The 19,601-nt window shown below is 41.0% G+C and overlaps 1 protein-coding gene and 1 long non-coding RNA gene across 2 annotated transcripts in view; one reads left to right on the top strand and one right to left on the bottom strand.

Moving 5' to 3' along the window:
* Window positions 1-7,201: 7,201 nt before the first annotated feature.
* On the bottom strand, window positions 7,202-8,028 carry LOC112671851 (uncharacterized). Its single transcript, XR_003143886.3, has 3 exons — window positions 7,868-8,028; window positions 7,491-7,642; window positions 7,202-7,336 (listed from the first exon to the last, which is right to left on the bottom strand). It is a non-coding gene; the product is annotated as an uncharacterized LOC112671851 (long non-coding RNA).
* A 58-nt stretch (window positions 8,029-8,086) lies between these two features.
* The window catches only part of LOC112671850 (doublesex- and mab-3-related transcription factor C2-like), a 33,171-nt gene continuing 21,656 nt past the window's right edge, over window positions 8,087-19,601 (top strand). The window contains exon 1 of the mRNA XM_025466203.3: window positions 8,087-8,257. The gene's annotated coding sequence lies outside the window, so the exon portion shown is untranslated. The remainder of the gene's footprint in view (window positions 8,258-19,601) is intronic.

Genomic DNA, 19,601 nt, shown 5'->3' with positions numbered 1-19,601 from the left:
TGATGTGGTAACCCCCTCTCCCCACCATCACCCTCCCCCAGTGCCCTCACCAAAAGAGGTAAACCATAAACCACGGGAGGCAGATGCTGGTGTGGAAAAGGACAATAAATATCATGAAGCCAAAGGAATCAAGTGTGGCACATTTATTTTAAGCTAGTGACCGAGAAACTGGGAAAATTGGGGCATGTGGCAGCAGGGGGTCAGGCTGGATTACTGTTCATGGGTGTGCGCGGGTCCTGTGGCCTCAGTTTCTGAGTTTCTGGTATTCTCCCCTATAAGGGCAAAGCAGAGTGACAATTGGGCCCTTGGGAGCCCTCGAGGAAGTCAGGCCTGGCCTGGGGGCTAGAGGGGTTGAGCAGGAAGGAGAGTTGTGCTGGCTTGGCTGTGAGCAGTGAGAGAGGCAGTGGCTGGCTCTGAGCTCTCACCCAAAGGGCTTGGTGAAATATGCCAGGGCTCTCTGGAGCCAGTTCTTTCAAGACCCTTGGGGACCAGCAGGCTCCTTAGGCCAGCCTGTACCTTTGAATGAGTTCTCCGTGATGCTGACAAAGTACATGAAGGGCACAGTGTCTTCAGCTGAGTCAGTTCTGTTCTGGAAAATAGAGAAGGATCATTCTGGCCAGTACTGACACTCATTCTTCTTTCTTCAAGTGTTTGTCGAGGGCCTGCCTACTACGTGCATACAAAGCACAGTTTTCGGCACTGGGGATACGACACTGAACTCTAGAGACCCAGATCCTAGCCCTCCTGGACCTGATGATCTGTGATGCTAGAGGGAAACCAGACTCACCAGGTCGGGACTCAGAAGCAGCAGCAGCAGCAGCGGCAGCAGCAGCAACAGCAGACTGCCAGGGAAGTTCATGTTTTCTGTGAACGTGATGTGCATGTCGTGTGTGAAAGGAGTTATTGTTGGAGGCCAGCAGAGCTCTTTATGCTTCTGGGTATAGAGAGGTTAAGGGCCTGTCCCCTCCTTGAAACTCCAATCTGCCTCCCTGGCCCAGATTTCCACCATTCCATCCTGCAGATGAGTACACTGTGTTCTCTGACACTCCTTCAGCTACTGAAATGTTTCATTGACCAATATCATCGTTTCCTTTTCCTCTCCCTCACTCTCCCTTAAACCCACTTCAATCAGGCTTCCAGCTTCCCCACTCTACTTTAACATAGATGGTTAAGTGACTAATCAAAAGTGACGGCTCCCAACTTTTACTTTACTCTACTTATGAATACATATAAGCCTAAAGACTTAAGGGAAGTCTGATTTGTGCATTATTTTGAGCTCTAATGAAATTCAAACCCAGGTCACTGTTGGTTATACTTTCTCCTCACCAGCCTCCTCCTCCTATCCAGAAACTCATTTTGTAGATAGGAAGGCTCTGCCAAATTCCTGAAACTGCCCCTGAATTCGCAATGAGCAGAGCCCCAGCTTTGCTGGGGATGCATAGTCAAACTCCAGGCTACTCTTCCATGTGTTAGTGAAAGCCGAGGTAGGACATTTGAAGGAAGCACAAATCTAGAAACTTGTGTCTCAGAGACCCCCAAGACCTTTGTCTGTAATTCTTGAGAGTCAAGCTGTTCCATCAAGGCTCAGGCTCAGCTCTGGGAACCCCTCCCGAGGTCCTGACCTTGAGGATGCCCAGGGGGACTGTCCGGGGCTTAAAACAGATTTTCTAGAACACTGCAATGGGTCTTAAGGCCATGACATCTGAGCTCCCTGGGCCCTGTGCTAGGAAGCATCAGTTGTCCCAGCCTGCTTCTAGTTTTGGTCTATGGCAGCAGAAAAAAGGAGACTTGGGAGATGCGCAGTAAGGTAAATATATCACAGCTGGTTATTCTGTGCTAAATCGACTCTAAAGAATCTGCCCCAATTCACACAACATCAGTGTGTGATACCCATTTGGCATCATTAATTTTTTTTAATGTTTGTCAATTCGCAATTTGAAAATTGTAACCTCATTGCTATTTTATCTCCATTATTGTTTGTGCTGTTGAGCTCCTATTCTTTTTGCATTGGCCATTTGTAATGTTGTACACGGACTGTTCAATTTGTTGCTAACTTTCCTATCGTTGTTTGTTTGTGGGTGTGTGTTTCTTGAGTTGTTTCATCAGAATTCTCTCTGCATGTCATAAATATGATTCTTAGTCTGTCCTAATTGAAGAACATGTTTGCCCTCAGCCTCTCGCTCATCTTTGCATTTTATTTCTTGTGTCTTCTCACATGGCTGCTTTTCATCTGGGGCATACATACGGGCTGGTTTATTTAGTCCTCACCATAACCATGCAAAGTTGGTAATACTTGCCCCGATTTTCAAATTGGGAAAACAAGACTTTGAGAAGGTACAATGACTTGCCCCCAGATGCTGATCTGAGATCCTATCCTTTGTGTGTGCAAGAATCAGAAACTGAGCAATGAGTTGGGCCCATGGTAGGCTGTCAGCTAACACTAAGGCCTCTTCACACTTGCCTCCTCCCAGGCATAGAGGTAATAAAGTACACCGCAAAACTATCCCCCTTTTACCCACCAAAGAATGAGCCTACTTTAAACCCCCACAACAAGGTATTGCAGAAGAATGGGACATGATATGGGGCCTGCTGGACAGAAGAACACTGTAATGAGGGTCAGGATATCTGCAGGCCAGCCCCAGACCCATCACTGACTGTGACCTTGGCTAAGTAGCTGACTCTGTCTTGACCATTCTTCTAAAATCAAAATAACAGTTCTGAAAAAGAAGATGCGATATTCCCCCCAGCAGTCATTTTGGCAACCCATAGCCCTCCTCACTGCAAGCTCTCAGCTATTGCTAGTGTCTTCATGATTTTCATGCAAATGGCTGCTGGCCCAGGTCTAAAGAACAAATCAGATCCAAAGCCTACCCTAAAGGGCTTGACCTCAAGGAAACTGCTGAGTGTTGGCTCTGGGCCCAGTTCAACACCTGCTGCTCTGTGAAAGGACCATCCCACTTAATCCTCACAGCCCTTCCGTGAGGCAGAAGGTATTATTCCTATGGATCACTGTACTCATCCCCCCCTCCCCAAAGGGTAACAACATCAGTCCTCAACCCCTCAATAAAGCTGTGGAGATTAATGAGGCAAATCCAACAGCACTGGGAGGTATTAAGAAGCACGGAGCGTGATACAAGTGCAATGGATTACTCATTCAGTCAACTGCAGAAACACACACACACACACACACACACACACACACACACACACACACGAGAGCTGTTTCCAGTCCATATGAGATAAATGGTTACTGTTACCACTATTCATTACTGAATGCCCACTGCTGAGAATATGCCTGACAGAGTTACAAATACCACCCCCCCCCCCAAATCATGGTTTCTGTCCTGTAGGGAAATGTGGCAAGTCACTGTTACTGGGAACCAGGTTTTTCCTGGCACTCCTCTACAAGTTTTATGCCATTTAGTTCTCATGGCAAGTAGAGAACATAAAGGTTATGATTTCTAAGCCTACCTCCTGCCTCTGAAGGTGGCCAGTGATGAACAAAATTGGCTGACAGGGTCATGGATACAAGCAAAGCCCACCTTGCTGCCCACTAGTGAGATCTCAGTACATTTCCTCACACTGGAGTCACAGAAAAACCGAGTGCCTCCTTATAACTGGTTAGAGTGAAGGAAGGATAACTGGTGCAGGGAGGATGGTCTCTCAAGAGTGGGACTGGTCCTCGGGAGTGTTCTCTCCCTTGAGAAGGCTAAAAGATTGAGTTGCCTACCCCGGGAAGCTGAGGGCCCCACGCTGGAAGTCCCAGTGATATGCAGCTTTCCACGTACAGTAAGAAAATGGAAGATGAATGTGATTTGATATGGACCCCTATGACATTCGCTCACTCATTATTCTGTGCCTGAAAGGCTCACCATTAGACTCCATCTTTTGCATGAGACCAGTGATTTTCACACCGTGCTAGGGAGCTCCCCAGAGGTCTGCAGAATTGCCTCAGGGGATCATAGGGAGCAATGGGTGAAAGGTAGAGCAGATGTACTTCTTTTTCCCCTTGGATTACCACCATCATTTCATTAGTAGAAATAATTTCCCAGTGGGGTGTGGCATGGGATGAGATTGGCCAGTGAGTGGTGGCAACTGTCTCTAGGTGACCTTGTCACCCGGGAACCCCAACACCCTTAAATGTTGTAGCTCTGCTGGGTGTAGGACTGCAAGTACAGAAATGCCCATCCTCAAGACAATGAGCTGACACAGAGTAGGTCAGGATTTCATGGCTCCTAGGCGGGGACAGTGGTGCTTAGGCCACACTGCTGTAACAGAAGGCCCCTTGTCTTGGATTGACCAGGGACCATATCCTGGTTCTGGATCCCTTCGTGGGGATGTGACCCCAGAATGGAGCTCACACACCACCCCACTTCTTTTGGATGACTGTAGGATAAAGCAAGTATGTGTGAAACCCCTATAACACAGCAGGCTGTGTAATGTTTGGCAGAGCTGAGGACAAATACTGCCACCTTCCTAAGGCTGCCCAGAATTCATTGGGATATAGCAACAGAGAGAATGAGGGTAGGTGAGACCAAAAAGAACATGGTTCATCTCTTGCTCGTTTGCTTGCTTGCGCACTCCAATGGTCATCCTATTCACCATAAGAGCTGGGAGATCCTGCTGATCCCATGCCCCCTTCCGAGGAACTATCCATTCTCTTCACCTACCTGAGCCATCCCCTCAGGTTCAAGAATTGTGACATGATGCAGTTAGGGGTGAGGGTAGGGATGTAAGCAAAGGGGGAGAGCTCAGAACTCGGGTTCAGTCATAGTTTAGAAACAAAGATGGAAAATTCCTGACGAACACCCTTCCCTACTACTGACCTCTCTGTCCCCTTCCACCATGTAATTGGCCTTTGTGTGCTTAGAGTGTTCAAAGGGTAATGGGGCCCCTTTTAAAGTGTACAAGTTCACTCATTCCCAGTCATGGTGGACAGTAAGGGGAGGCATATTTGAGGGCTTTGCGTTTTGTTTTGTTTTGTTTTTTGGCTGATTCTGAGCCTTCCACAGCCAGAGAAGAATCAGAGGGCTTAAGGATGTGCACAGCTAGGAGAACATGACTGACTGAGAACACAGGCAATCACTTCTAAAAATGCTGAGCCCGCAGAGAGGGAAGGGCTTGCTCAAGGTCAGCCAGAAAGATCATGGTTCCCCCAGAAAGGGAGAACAGGGATGTTAATGGGAAGGCATAAGGGGGAATATCCTGTGAGTCTGAGGCTGGCAGAGGAAATTAACTCTTGCTCTGAGGCTGTGGAATTCAAAGGCCTGTACAAAGTGGGAGGCAGAGAAGATCATGTGGCACATCAAAGCTAGGAGGGGCCGAAGTGGGTGATGCCAACCTGAGTTCACATCAACAGCAGAGGTGTTCCTTTCAAGAGATGATGTGTAGGGTTGTGTCTGGGTGATCAGTCAGCATCTGGTGGGTAGGGGTAGGTGGCACTGGGCCTGGGGAGGAGGAGCTTAGAAAATAAAATTCTCAGATTTGAAAATCCTTAGATAAGGTGGGATTGTGCCGAGGACGAAGAACAGAAGTGAGGGCTCCTTATTGCCAGGTCCTGCTTTGTTTTTGTTTTTGAAGATTTTATTTATTTATTCATGAAAAAGAGAGAGAGAGAGAGAGACAGAGACACAGTCAGAGGGAGAAGCAGGCTCAGAGACAGAGACACAGTCAGAGGGAGAAGCAGGCTCCATGTAGGGAGCCTGATGCGGGACTTGATGTGGGACTGGATCCCGGGACTCCAGGATTACGCCCTGGGCCAAAGGCAGGCGCCAAACCGCTGAGCCACCCAGGGATCCCTTAAGTCCTGCTTTGTTAATTCCCATCTCTGCTGCTTGGGTTTCAGGGTTGGCTGTCGAGTTGTGTCCCATGTTTATCCACCAGTTTTTACCATATCATTTCTTGTTTCCACAAATATTCGTATCCTACACACACACACACACACACACACACACTCCCCAACACCCCCAGTCATGTCCGGTGACTTGCTGTGACAGCAGCTATGAAGGAGTGAATGCCCAATAGTCTCCTCAGGCCCTAATTGTTGGAGCTCCTCTCCTCTTTTGGACAGGGCTGAGACCCATGGTGTGAGGTCTCAGTGCCTTTTGGAGAAGCAGCAATATGGAGCTGAGTTAGGGGCAAGGTTAGGACAACAGAGGCATTGTGGGAAGACAGGTGGTTCCTAGGCCATCAGGAATGGCTGCAGAAACACCAGACACAAAGCAAACCAGTCACACTAAGTTAACAGCTTCCTCTGTTCTGTTCCTCTCAGGTCTTGGCTGCCCTTCAGGGATATAGGAAAAGGGCTATGAAAGGGCTATGGGCCTCCCAAATGTTGTTTGGTGCCTGAAACCTACCCCACCGGAGCTTCATTAGTGTTTAAAGGTATTGAACCTCTGAAAAACTAAAGAACAATTAATTCACACAGCAAGCCCTGTGCAAGTACTTTTTCCTCTCCTGGCTTTGTGTAGAGGACTATGCGAGTTAGGAGGAAATAATATTTTGGTGTTCCTGTGTGCTAGTTAGGCTCTTTGATATTAAAGAGCACAGCCTATGTCTTTGCGTGTGATTTGGGGTGTTGCAATATCTAACAGGGCTTCTACACGTTGTTGGGTTAAAGGGACAAATATGCTCCAACCACTCTGATAGACTGACCTCCTCTACTGATATTATGTTGCAGTACATATCAAGGTCACCTCAGGAAGGGGGAAAAACACCCTTATCATGAAAATGAACAATCCGTACTTAGAGAGGAGGTTGCCAATCTTGTGCCTGAGTCCGGGTGCTTGGGAGCTGACTATACGCTTATGAGTCAACCAGTTTTTCTTAGGCTCCAGAGATTCTTTTTGCACGTGTTCCTCCCCCCTCCCCTCCATATAAGCCCTGCCCAGTCATTTTTGAATGTGAAAACTCTGTGTGGTATTGGGTCATTTCTGCAGTCATTTCCCCATTAGGGTCAGAGCTGCCTCCTGGGAAACACTCACTCTTCATTGGCTAAAGCTATCACAACCGTGACTGAAGAACCATCAGCAGTGCCCCAAGAAGGAGGGTGTACAGCCTATTGAGCTAAGTAAGATGCTAACTCCCTCCCTCTGCCACCCCACCACCACAACTGACAACCCCCAATTCACCTAAGGCTGGAGTCAGTGTTGCAAATTACAGTGTTGAAAAGTTGAAGCAGAAACGGTCAAGTGTGCCAGCATTTATTTCAGGCCCAGTGACCAAGAAACTGGAGAAAGCAGGGAGCATGTGGCAGCAGAAGGGGGCTCGATCACCATTTATGGGTCTGTCTCTGTGGACCCCGTGGTCTCAGTTTCCGAATGTCTGGTATCCTTCCCTACAAAGGCGAAGCAGAGTGACAAACTGTACCCTTGGGAACTCTGGGGAAGTCAGGCCTGGCCTGGGGGCTTCGTGGGTTGAGTAGGAAGGGGAGGCATGCTTGGCTTGGTTGTGAGCAGTGAGAGAGGCAGAGGCTGGCTCTGAGCTCTCACCTGAAGGACCTGGTGAAACATGGCAGGGTACTCTGGAACCAGCTCCTTCAAGACCCTTAGGGACTAGCAGGCTCTCTAGGTGAGCCTGTGCCATTGGATGTATCCTCTGTAGTGTCAGACCAAAAACCACATTCCTTGGTGTCTTTCCCATTCTGGAAAACAAACAAACAAACAAACAAACAAACAAACAAACACAAAGAGTAAATAGCCTCATCCTAGTGGTCCCTGCCTTCCCTGACATTCATTAACTCATTCAACAAGTATTACGTGCATCCCTGGCCCTATTCCAGGTGCGAGGGATACAGCAGGGACTGCTATAGGTCAAACCCCAGCCCCTTGCGGCTGACACTGCAGGATAACAGGGAAAGCAGACTCACTAGGTCAGGAGGTGGAAGGAAGGGAATGAAGATCATACTTCTAGGAGAGTGTGATGTGCCAGTAGTGATGGACAGGACTTCCCTGAAGAGACCAGTAGAACTCCTCACTCTGCTAAGGGGAAAGAGGCTAAGGGCCTGGCCCCTCTACACCCCTCCAGCCCCTCCAGCCCCGCCCTGTCTTTTCTCCCTCCTACAGCTTAGTGCACTGTGCCCAAGCAGTGGATACATTTCTTTTCTGTGACATCCCCCCACCCCGTTCCTGTGCCTTTTACTCCCACCCCTCCTGTGTCTTTTTCTTTCTTTCTTTCTCTTAGTTTCTCTGAACCTCCCAGAAGGCTCAAGCCAGGTTTTTGTTCGCTGACCAAAAAAGCAGAGGTGTTCAGGCAGATGGTAAGTTGTTATTTGATGGGGATGCCATAGACAGGAGTGTTCATGTGGGCCCTCCCCAGAGTTAGATTCGTAGGATTATGTACATCAAAACTCTGATGGGGGGGGGTTGTGCGGATCCAAATGAATTATTAAAGCAAATGAACTAGGTGATGGCATCCATAGTCCAATCAACAGCAGAGCTTTTTCTCTCAGTGGGTTATGTGAGATACCATGTCTATGAGTCAGCATCCAGTGGGTAGTGGACAGGTGGTTTGGGGCCTCATGGGTAGCTTGGAAAATGTAAGGGACAGAGGGGAAGGGTCTGGGCTGGGCTAGGTTGAAAGCAAAACAAGTGAGGTAAGGGCTCATTGTTGCCTAGCTCTGCTATATGAAATTTCATCTTTGAACTTGGGTTTCAAGTGAAGCTGTCTATTTATGCTCCCTTTTTGCCACTGAGAACCATGAGAGTCTGGGCCACTGACTCTAAGGGAGCTTCCTTGCAAATAGGATCTGGGAGGGAAAGAGGAAGTAGGTTGCCTCAGAATCTTTTATTTGGTTTCTGAAGCAATAGTGTGGTTTAAGCAAGCATCTCTTATATAACTGTCAGGATACAAGGCTAATCTTCTCTGGTGGCCTATCAGTGGGCCATGGCCTGGGGTTATAGGAATGAATGAGGCTTGGTTGCTGCTTCAAGCCACTCTGTGCAAGGGAAGCTGAGAAAAGGATGATTACAGTAGAGAGCAATGGAACGAACTTTACATGGCTTTGGGAGGACCAAGAAGGGACAGCCACCCAACCTTGGGAGTTAGAAGAGAGTCTTGGAGATTTCCCAGAGAAGGCATGCCTGAAATGGGTGAGGAAAGAAGTTACCAGGAAATAGAGAAAGGGGAGTGCTTTGCAAGCAGAAACCCAAGGCAATAAAGTGAGTTTTTGTAACCGAAAAATAAGCAGACCCTGTTGTGGGGATTAAGTAGAAGTCAAGGTCAGTCATGAGGTTCCAGTACAGAAGTAGAAAACGGTGCGACACAGAGATACTGAACTCTGTTTTTTTAAGAAGCAAAAGGGTGGTTTTTGTTTTGTTTTGTTTTGTTTTGTTGGTGTTTGTTTGTAATTTTGATAACAGTCCATTGATTATTTTCCCTTTGTGATTCACACTTTTTTGATTGAATGTTCTACCTAAGATATCTTTGCCTAACTTCGTGACACAAAAATTTTCTCATATGTTTTCTTGTAGATTTTCAATTTTATAATGTGCACTTAGATCTATGATTTATTTTGAGTTAATTTTCTGCATACAGCATGAGGTATTGAAGTTTTGTTTGTGCTTTCTTTTTCCGTATGGAGATACACTTTTCCCAGTACCACTAGTTAATTATTAGTTAATTTCATTACCTTAGAACCTTTGCCACAAACCAACTTACCATATACGTCTAGGTCTATTTCTGGGCTATTTTATCCTTTGATCCATATATCTATTTTTACAGTATTTTTATAGTACCACCCTATCATGAATACCATGCCTTTATATTAAGTCAGGGAACTTGGTAGTGTGAGTCCTCCATCTTTGTTCCTTTCCAAATGGCCTTGGTTATTTTATGTCCTTTGCATTTCCACATAAAAAGCTATTTGAGATAGCTTTTCATTTTAATTGTGATTATGGTGAACCGCTAGAAGAATTACCAGAGAATTGGCATCTTAAAACTTTTTTGAGTCTTCTGATCCATGAACATAGCACATCTCCATTTACTTAGGTCTTTAATTTCGTTCAGCAATATTTTATAGGTATCTGTGTATAAGTCTTGCACAGATTACATTAAAATTCTCAATAGATATTCCAATTATTTTGCTGCTATTATAAGTGACATTTAAGAAAATTTCCATCTCTTCCTCTGTGAGATTTCTCTTCATGTCTTTTGCCCGTTTCATGATTGGATTGTTTGTTTCTTTGCTGTTGAGTTTAATAAGTTCTTTATAAATCTTGGAAAGTAGCCCTTTATCTGATATGTCATTTGCAAACATGCACATGAGAAAATGCTCTGCATCACTTGCCATCAGGGAAATACAAATCAAAACCACAATGAGATACCACCTCACACCAGTGAGAATGGGGAAAATTAACAAGGCAGGAAAGCACAAATGTTGGAGAGGATGCGGAGAAAAGGGAACCCTCTTACACTGTTGGTGGGAATGTGAACTGGTGCAGCCACTCTGGAAAACTGTGTGGAGGTTCCTCAAAGAGTTAAAAATAGACCTGCCCTACGAACCAGCAATTGTACTGTTGGGGATTTACCCCAAAAATACAGATGCAATGAAATCCCGGGACACCTGCACCCCGATGTTTCTAGCAGCAACGTCCACAATAGCCAAACTGTGGAAGGAGCCTCGGTGTCCATCGAAAGATGAATGGATAAAGAAGATGTGGTTTAAAAAAAAAAAAGAAGATGTGGTTTATGTATACAATGGAATATTACTCAGCCATTAGAAACAACAAATACCCACCATTTGCTTTGACGTGGATGGAACTGGAGGCTATTATGCTGAGTGAAGTAAGTCAATCGGAGAAGGACAAACAGCGTATGTTCTCATTCATTTGGGGAATATAAATAATAGTGAAAGGGAATATAAGGGAAGGGAGAAGAAATGTGTGGGAAATATCAGAAAGGGAGACAGAACATAAAGACTCCTAACTCTGGGAAACGAACTGGGGGTGGTGGAAGGGGAGGAGGGTGGGGGGTGGGGGTGAATGGGTGACGGGCACTGAGGGGGGCACTTGACGGGATGAGCACTGGGTGTTATTCTGTATGTTGGTAAATTGAACACCAATAAAAAATAAATTTATTATAAAAAAAGAAAATTTCCATCTCCAGTTATTTGTTCTTAGTATATTGAAATAAAAAGAACTTTTCTTTATATTGACTTTGTATCCTGTGACCTTATTAAATCGTTTATTAGATCTGGGAGATGATTTTTGTTTCTTGTTTTTTTTTCTTTCCCTAGATTAGTATTTTCTTTGTAGACAACCTGATTTGTGAAAATAAAGACAGCTTTTTACTTCTTCCTTTTCTATCTGCATGCCTTTTATTTCCTTTTCCTGCTTTATCTCATCAACTAGGACCTGAAATATAACATCAAATAGACACAGTAAGAGTGGACATTTGGCCATATTCTTAATCTTATGGGAGAAGCATTCAGTCTTTCACCATTAATTATGATGTCAGCAGCAGGTTTTTGGTAGAATTACTTTATCAGGTTGAGGATGTTCCCTCATGCTCGTAAGTTACCGGCTGTGGGTGTGTTTGTTTGTCCGTTTGTTAGTTTTTTTATTTTTATTTTATTTATTTATTTTGTTTACCACGAATGGATGTTTTATATTATCAAATGACTGTTCTGTTGTATATTGTGATAATTATTTCTTTTCTTTCATTCCCTCAGTATGGCAAAATACTGTATGTATTTTTTAAATGTTAAAATGGCCTTGTATTCCTAGGATAAACTATGCCTGGTCACGGATTATACTTTTCACATGTCCTTGGATTCAAATTTCTAAACTTTTGTTAGTGAGTTTTACCTCAATGTTCATCAAGGATATTAGTCTGTAGTGCTTTCTTTCCCTTGTAATGTCATTTTCTATTTTTTTTTTTTGTATAAAACTCATGTTGCCCTCATAAAATGAATTGGCCAGTGTTTCTCCTAGATTTTCTGGAAAAGGTCTGTAGGACTGTTAGTATTTTTTTCCTTTTAAATGTGTGATACTGTTCACCAGTGAAGCCATCTAGGACCAAAGTTTTCTTTATGAAAAAATCTTGAATTACAAATTCAATGTCCACATATTTGTGTATTTTCCAGTTTCTCTTCTGCTGCTAATTTTAGTTTCACTCCATTGTGATTGGGAAAAGAAAGTACTTAGCACGATTTCCATCTCTTCAAATTTATTAGGGCTTGTTTTGTGGACTATCATACGGTTGATCCTGGAGAATGTTCCAGGTGCACTAGAGAAAAATGTGTATTTTTTTTGTTTGGGGGTGGAGTGCTCTGTATGTTTGTTAGATACCATTGCTCTGTAGGGTTGTTCAAATCCTGTATTTCCTCGTTGATCTTCTGTGTGGTAGTTCTATTCATCACTAAGTGTGAGTCCTGAAGTCTCCTCCTATCATTGTAGAGCTGACCATGTCTTCCTTCAATTCTGCTAATGTTTTCCTCATATATTTTGGAGTTCTGATATTTGGTGCAAATATGTTTATAATTATCATATATTCCTGGTTCATCGACCCCTCTATCATTATATAATGACCTTCATTGTCTCTTTTGACAGTATTTTTTCTTAAATCCTACTTTGTGTGATATTAGTATCACCACTCCAGCTCTTTTGTTTTTGTTTTTAGTTACTATTTTAGGGGAGAATCTTCTCCCATCTTTTCACTTTCAGCTTCTGTGTGTCCTTAGATCTTAAGTGAGTTTGTAGTAGATAGCATATAGTTGGATCATTTTTTTAAGAAAACTATTCTGCCAATCTGTGTCTCTTAATTGAAGAGTTTAATGCATTTGATACATTTGAAGTAATTGCTGGTAGGGAAACATTTTTTCATTTTATTATTTGTTTTCTGTATTCCTTGCAATTTGTTTGTTCCTCATTTCCTCCATTACTTTCTTCCTTATGTTTAGTTGCTTTTTGTGGTTTCACATTTAGATTCCCGTCTTGTCTTTCTGTGTGTGTACTCAGTAGACATCTTCTTTGTGGCCGCCATGGGAATTGCATCAAACATTCTACTGAAGTATGACAATATATCTTAAATTGATCCCAACTTAACTTCAATTGCCTACAAAAACTCTAGTCCTTTTACAGTTTTGCTTCTCTTTTTATATTATTGATTTCACAACTTTTATATTTATATACTGTGTACCCATTAACATGGGCTTATTATTATTTTTTATGCATTTCTCCCTCATATTCTATAGGAAACAAAAATAAAGTTGCAAATGAAAATTACAGTAACATACGTTTTTATCTGTCCATATATTTACCTTTACTGGACAACTTATAGGACAATTCACATGGCTTCAAATTACTGTCTAGAGTCCTTTAGTTTCAACTTGAGGGACTCCCTTTAACATATCTTGCATGGCAGGCCTAGTGGTAATGAACTCCATCAGCTTTTGTTTCTTTGGGAGTGCCTTAATCTCTCTGTTGTTTTTGAAGGACAGTGTTGCTGGATATAGTGCTCTTGGTTGACAGTACTTTTCTTTCAGCACTTAAATATATCATCTCACTATCTTCCGGATGTCAAGGATTCTGCTGAGAAATTTGCTAGTAGTCTTCTTAGGGGTCCCTTATACATAATGAATCACTTTTCTCTTGCTCTTTTGAGGATTCTCTCTTTGTCCTTGGCTTTTGACAGGTTGGTTACAATGTGTCTTGGGGTGGGTGTCTTTGTGTTTATCTTGCTTGAATCCTTCAGTTTCTTGGATTCGAATAAGTATGTCTTTCTTCAAATTTGGTAAGTTTTCAGCCATTATCTCTTTGAATAATCTCTCTTATTCAATGCTCCCTTACCCTTTTGGGACTCCCATAGTGCATATATTGTTTCACCTGATGAAATTCTGGAAGCCTCTTAGTCTTTCTTCACTTTGATTCTTCCTTTTTCCCTTTTGCTCCTCAGAATCAATAATTTCAAATAATCTCTTTTCAAGTCCATTGATTATTTCTTCTGCTTGTCCGAGTCTGCTGTTGAAACCCTCTAGTGAATTTATCATTTCAGGCACTGTATTTTCCATTCCTAGAGTTTTTGTTCGGCACCTTAAAAACTAATTTGTCTTTGTTGCTATTAGCCTTTCATTCCTATATCATCTTCATGATTCCCTTTAGCTCTTTGTCTCTGTTTTCCTTTAGCTCTTTGAACATATTTAAAAGAGTTCTTGTAAAGTCTTGATCTAGTAATTTTGATGCATGTGTTTCTTTAGGGACAGGTTCTGGAGATCTCTATCTAGCTATCATCTATCTACCTACCTATATATTCTATATTCTTTTTAATGGGCCTCCCCCCCCCCACCGTGTACCTTACTCTTCTTCTTTACTGTATTTTGGAACCATACGTTATTGATTTGAGGCCCTTGTTCTTTTATAATATAAGCATTTAATGCAATAAATTTTCCTGTAAGCACTGCTTTATCTGCATCCCTCAAATTTTGTTCTGCTGTGCTTTCATTTCTATTCAATTGAAAACATTTTCTAATTTCTTTTGTGATGTCTTCTTTGGCTTATGGGTTATGAAAATATTTCTTGTTTAATTTCCAAGAAATTTGGGATTTTTTTGCTATGTTTATGTTATTGGTTTATCATTTATTGCTGTCACAGTCAGAAAATCTGCTCTGTATGATTTCAGCCGCTATACATTTCTTGAGACTTGTTTTAAGACCCAACACAGAGTCTGTCTTCATGTAATATCCAACTCTGCCTCTGGTCATATCCTTTGGTATGATGTGCCTGATAATCATATACACACTCGGCTATCTGTTGATTAGTATTTGCATGATTAGTATTCTCTACACTCTCACCTATTAATTTCTAATCTATTTGCATCTTTGTATATACTATCTATAAGTTGTTGTACAAAGCATATAGTGTGGTTTTAGTTTTTTCCATCCGGCAATGTATCTTTTTCTTCAAGTGTCTAGGTCCTTTAAATCTAGTGTAATTATCAATACATTTTGTTTGAAACCACAAACTTGATAGTAGTTTACTATTTGTCACATTTGTTCTCTGTTCTTTGTTCCTCTCATTTGTTACCTATCACTATTTATTTTACTCTCATGGTTACTCTTGGGGTTACAATATGCACCTTTAGCTTATCATACTCTACCTTCAAATAAGAGACACCATTTCACATACAGTGACATTTGCTCCTCTGGCATTTTGCTGGCATCCTCTGCATATATTTTACTTCTACATATGTGGTAAACACCATTGCCCTTTCATATTAATTGGTTATAAGTAGCCAATTATCTTCAATCATTTTTTAAATGAGAAAATGATATCTTTTATATATCTGTACATGTGTTTTATTCATTCATTCCTTTTGGCCAATCCAAGTTTCTGTGTGGTATCATTTTACTTATGACTGCAGAATTCCCTTTAACTAACCTTTCTTTTAGTAAAGATGTGCTTGTGATGATCCAATCCATGTTATTTTGCTTTAAATAGCTTCAATTCCCCATTTTTTAGAACAGTTTGTCAAGATTCAACTAACTCATTTAAATTCTACAATTCAACTTATTTGAGCAAATCCAAGAGTTGTGCAGCCATCACTATAATAAACTTAGAATATCTTCACATGTTAAATACTCTATGTCCGTTACCTGCCACTTCCCCTTTATTCCACAACTGCATCGCCTGAGCTTTAAGCAATGATTAATCTACTTTCCGAATTTGCAGATGTGCCTCTTCTGGACATTTCATATAAATGAAATCATAATGTGTGTGGTCTTTTGTGACTATCTTTTTTTTTTTTTACATAGAATAATGTTTTCAAGTTTCATCGATGTTGTATCATGTATCAGTGTTTCATTCCTTTTTAAAATTTTTTATTTATGCATTTATTTTAACTGAAGTATAGTTGACATATAGTATTATATTCATCTCAGGTGTACAACATAGTGATGGGACAATTACATACATTACAAAATGCTCACTCCAATAAATGTGATTATCATCTGTCACTATACAAAGTTATAATGATATTATTGACTATATTTTCTACACTGTACTTTTCATCCCCATTTAGTTCATCACTGGAAGTTTGTGCCTCTTCATCCCCAAAGTAGTTGACTGCTCTGCTTACCACCCCCAACCTTCTACCCTCTGGCTACCACCAAGTTCGTTCTCTATGTTTATGAGTCTGCTTCTATCTTATTTCTGCTGTTGTTCGTTCATTTGTTTGCTTTGCTTTGTAGGTTGCACATATAAGTGAAATCATATGGTATTGGTCTTTTACTGTCTGGCTTATTTCACTTAGTACAATACCCTCTAGGGCCCTTCATGTTGTCACGAATGGCAAGAGTTCATTGCTTTTTTTAATGACCAAATAAAGTTTCATTGTGTATATATACCACATCTTCTTTATCCCTTTGTCTATTAACAGATACTTCCATATTGTGGCTATTGTAAACGAAGCTATGATGAACACGGGCGTGCATAAATCCTCTCAAATTAGTGGTTTTGTTCTCTTTGAGTAAATATCGAGAAGTGGAATTACTGGATTGTGTGATCTTTAATTTTCTGAGGAATTTGCATACTGTTTTCCAGAGTGAAAACTCAGAAATTTCCAACTTACATTCCCACCAACAGTACACAAGGGTTCCCTTTTCTCCGCGTCCTCACCAACACTTGTTATTTCTTCCCGTTTTATACTAGCCATTGTGACTGGTGTGAGGCCGTATCTCCTTCTGGTTTTGATATGCATGTCCCTAATGATTAGTTATATTGAGCATCGTTTCATGTGTCTGTTGGTCATCTGTATACCTCCATTGGAAAAATGTCTATTTAGGTCCTCTGTTAATTTTTATTTTTTATTTTTTTGTTTTTTTTTTGTTTTTTTTTTTTCTCTGTTAATTTTTAAATCAGTTTATTTGTTTTTTTTTTCTTACTTTGTTTCTTTGCTTGTTTTTGGTATTGAGTTTTCTGAGTTCTTTATATATTTTGGATACTAAGCCCTTATTGGATATGTCATTTGTGAATATCTTCTCCCATTTAGTAGGCTGCCTCTTTGTTTTGTTGATGGTTACTTTCACTGTGCCAGACCTTTTTAGTTTGATATAGTCCCACTTGTTTATTTTTGCTTTTGCTTTCCTTGCCTAGAGAGACATATCCAGAAAAATATTGCTAAAGCCCATGTCTATGAGTTTACTACCCAAGTTTTCTTTTAGAAGTTTTATGGTTTCAAGGCATGCATTTAGGTCTATAATCCATTTTAAGTTTGTTTTTGTGTATGGTGTAAGAAAGTGGTCCAATTTCCTTCTTTTGCACTGTCCAGTTTTTTGTAGCTGTCCAGTTTTCCCAAAGACTCCTTTTTGGAGAGATTGCTTTTATTTTATTTTATTTTTTGAAGAGACTGCCTTTGCCCATTGTATGTTCCTGCCTCCCTTGTCATGGAGTAATTGACCACATATATGTGGGTTTATTTCTGGGCTCTCTATTCTGTTCCATTGATCTGTGTGTCTATTTCTGTGCTGGTACCATATTGTTTTGACGACCTATAGCTTTGCAGTATAGTTAGAAATCTGGGATTCTGATACCTCAGGCTTTCGTCTTCTTTCTCAAGATTGCTCTGACTATCCAAGGTCCTTGGTGGCTCCATACAAATTTTAGGATCCTTTGCTCTAGTTCTGTGAAAAATACTGCTGGTATTTTGATAGGGATTGCATTGAATCTGTAGATTGCTCTATGTAGTGTGAACATGTAGACAATATTAATTCTTCCATTCCGAGAGCATGGTACATCTTTCCATTTATATATGTCATCTTCAGTTTCTTCCTACTCTACCAGCTTCCTGAGTGTTTTCCAGTACTATGTTTCTATAGCCAAATAACATTTCATTGTGTGGATAGATCACATTTTATGTATCCATTCATCAGTTGATGGCCATTTGTTTTGTTTCCACTTTGGGGGCATTATAATAAAAAATAATACTGCTGTGGACATTGGTATGCAAGTTTTTATGTGGATATATATTTTAATTTTTCTTGGGTTTATACCAAGGACTGGAATTGCTTGGTTATATGATAAGCCTGTGTTTAATATTTGAGAGAATGGCAGACAGTTTTCCAAAGCATATGCACCATTTTACATCCCAATCAATAATGCTTGAGGATTCAAATTTTTCCACATCATCAACAACAATCATTTTTATGATTTCATGCCTTTTTGTTTTTAGCTATTCTAGTGGGCATAAGTAAAATAGATTCTCATTGTGGTTTTTATTTGCATTTCCCTAAGGATGAATGGCATCAAGTTACTTTTCAAGTGCTTCTTGGCCATTTCCCTAATCTTTTTGGGGAAACCGACTATTCACATAATTTCCCCGTTTCTCAAGGAGTTTATATATTTTATCATTGGTTTGTAAAACTAATTTATATCATCTTGGTACAGGTCCCTTATGCTTATATGATTTCCAAATACTTTTCCCCTTCTGCAAGTTCTCTTTTCACTTTCTTGATGGTATTATTTGCAGCAAATAAAGTTTTTAAAAATCTGATGAAGCCCAGCATATCTTTTCATTTTGTTCATTGGCCTTTTGGTGGTATATCTAAGAAAACACTGCCTAAACCAATGTCATGACAATTACTGCTATGCTTTCTTCTAGGAGTTCTATACTTTTAGCTCATACATTTAGATCTGTGATCCATTTTGAATAAATTTTTGTATATGGAGTGAAATAAGGATTGGGTCCAATTTCATTCTTTTGTATGTGGATATCCAGTTGTCCCAGTAACATTTGTTGAAAACATTCCTTTTTACCCCATACAATTACCTTGCCACCTGTTTGAAAATCAATAGACTGTAAGTGTGAAAGTTTTTTTGATGGATTTGCAATTTGATTCCATTAATCTATACAAATATCCTTACACTAAGCCCACACTGTCTTGATTGCTGGAACCTCCTAGTAAGATTTGAAATTGGGAAGTTCGAGGCCTCCAACTTTAATCTTCTTTTTAAAGATTGCCTTGGCTATCCTGGAATACTTGAATTACCATGAGGGTTTTGAGATCAGCTTATTTTTGTAAAGAAGTCAGCTGGGGTTTTGTTGGAAATCACGATGTATCTATAGATGTGTTTGGGGCGTATTGCCAGGTTAATAATATTTAGTTTCCCAAACAATGGGCAGGGGATGGCTTTCCTTTTCCCCCCCTCCTTTTTATAAATTGTGGTAAAATATGCATGATGTAAAATTTAACATTTAACCATTTTTTGGCATACACCTCTGTTTCATTAAGTACACTCACGTCGTTGTGCAACCATCAACATTTTCATCTCCAGAATCTTTTCATTTACCCCAAATGAAACTCTGTACCCATGAAACACTAACTCTTCGCTACCCTTCTCTCCCCCACAATCCCTGGCAGCCACCATTCTGCTTTCTATCTGTATGATGTTCTGCCAATAGCTCCTTTGCCGTTTACTGTTCGTTTCATTTACATGTAATGTAATTAATGATAAGGTAGGATTTATTTCTGCCGTTGTCATTTTTTCCTCAAGTTTTTATGTTTTTCTCTCACATCGTAGAGGTGCCATTTTGTGTGAAAAATATTTTCTCTCCTACCCTTTTTATTCCCTTATTGTTACTAGAGTTTTGAATTATTTTCTTAGTGGTTG

Source organism: Canis lupus, chromosome X (genome assembly GCF_003254725.2).
Source record: "Canis lupus dingo isolate Sandy chromosome X, ASM325472v2, whole genome shotgun sequence".
NCBI classification, from domain to species: domain Eukaryota; kingdom Metazoa; phylum Chordata; class Mammalia; order Carnivora; family Canidae; genus Canis; species Canis lupus.
The sequence above is the reverse complement of the archived record's forward strand: the minus strand, read 5'-3'. Positions and strand labels throughout refer to the sequence as shown.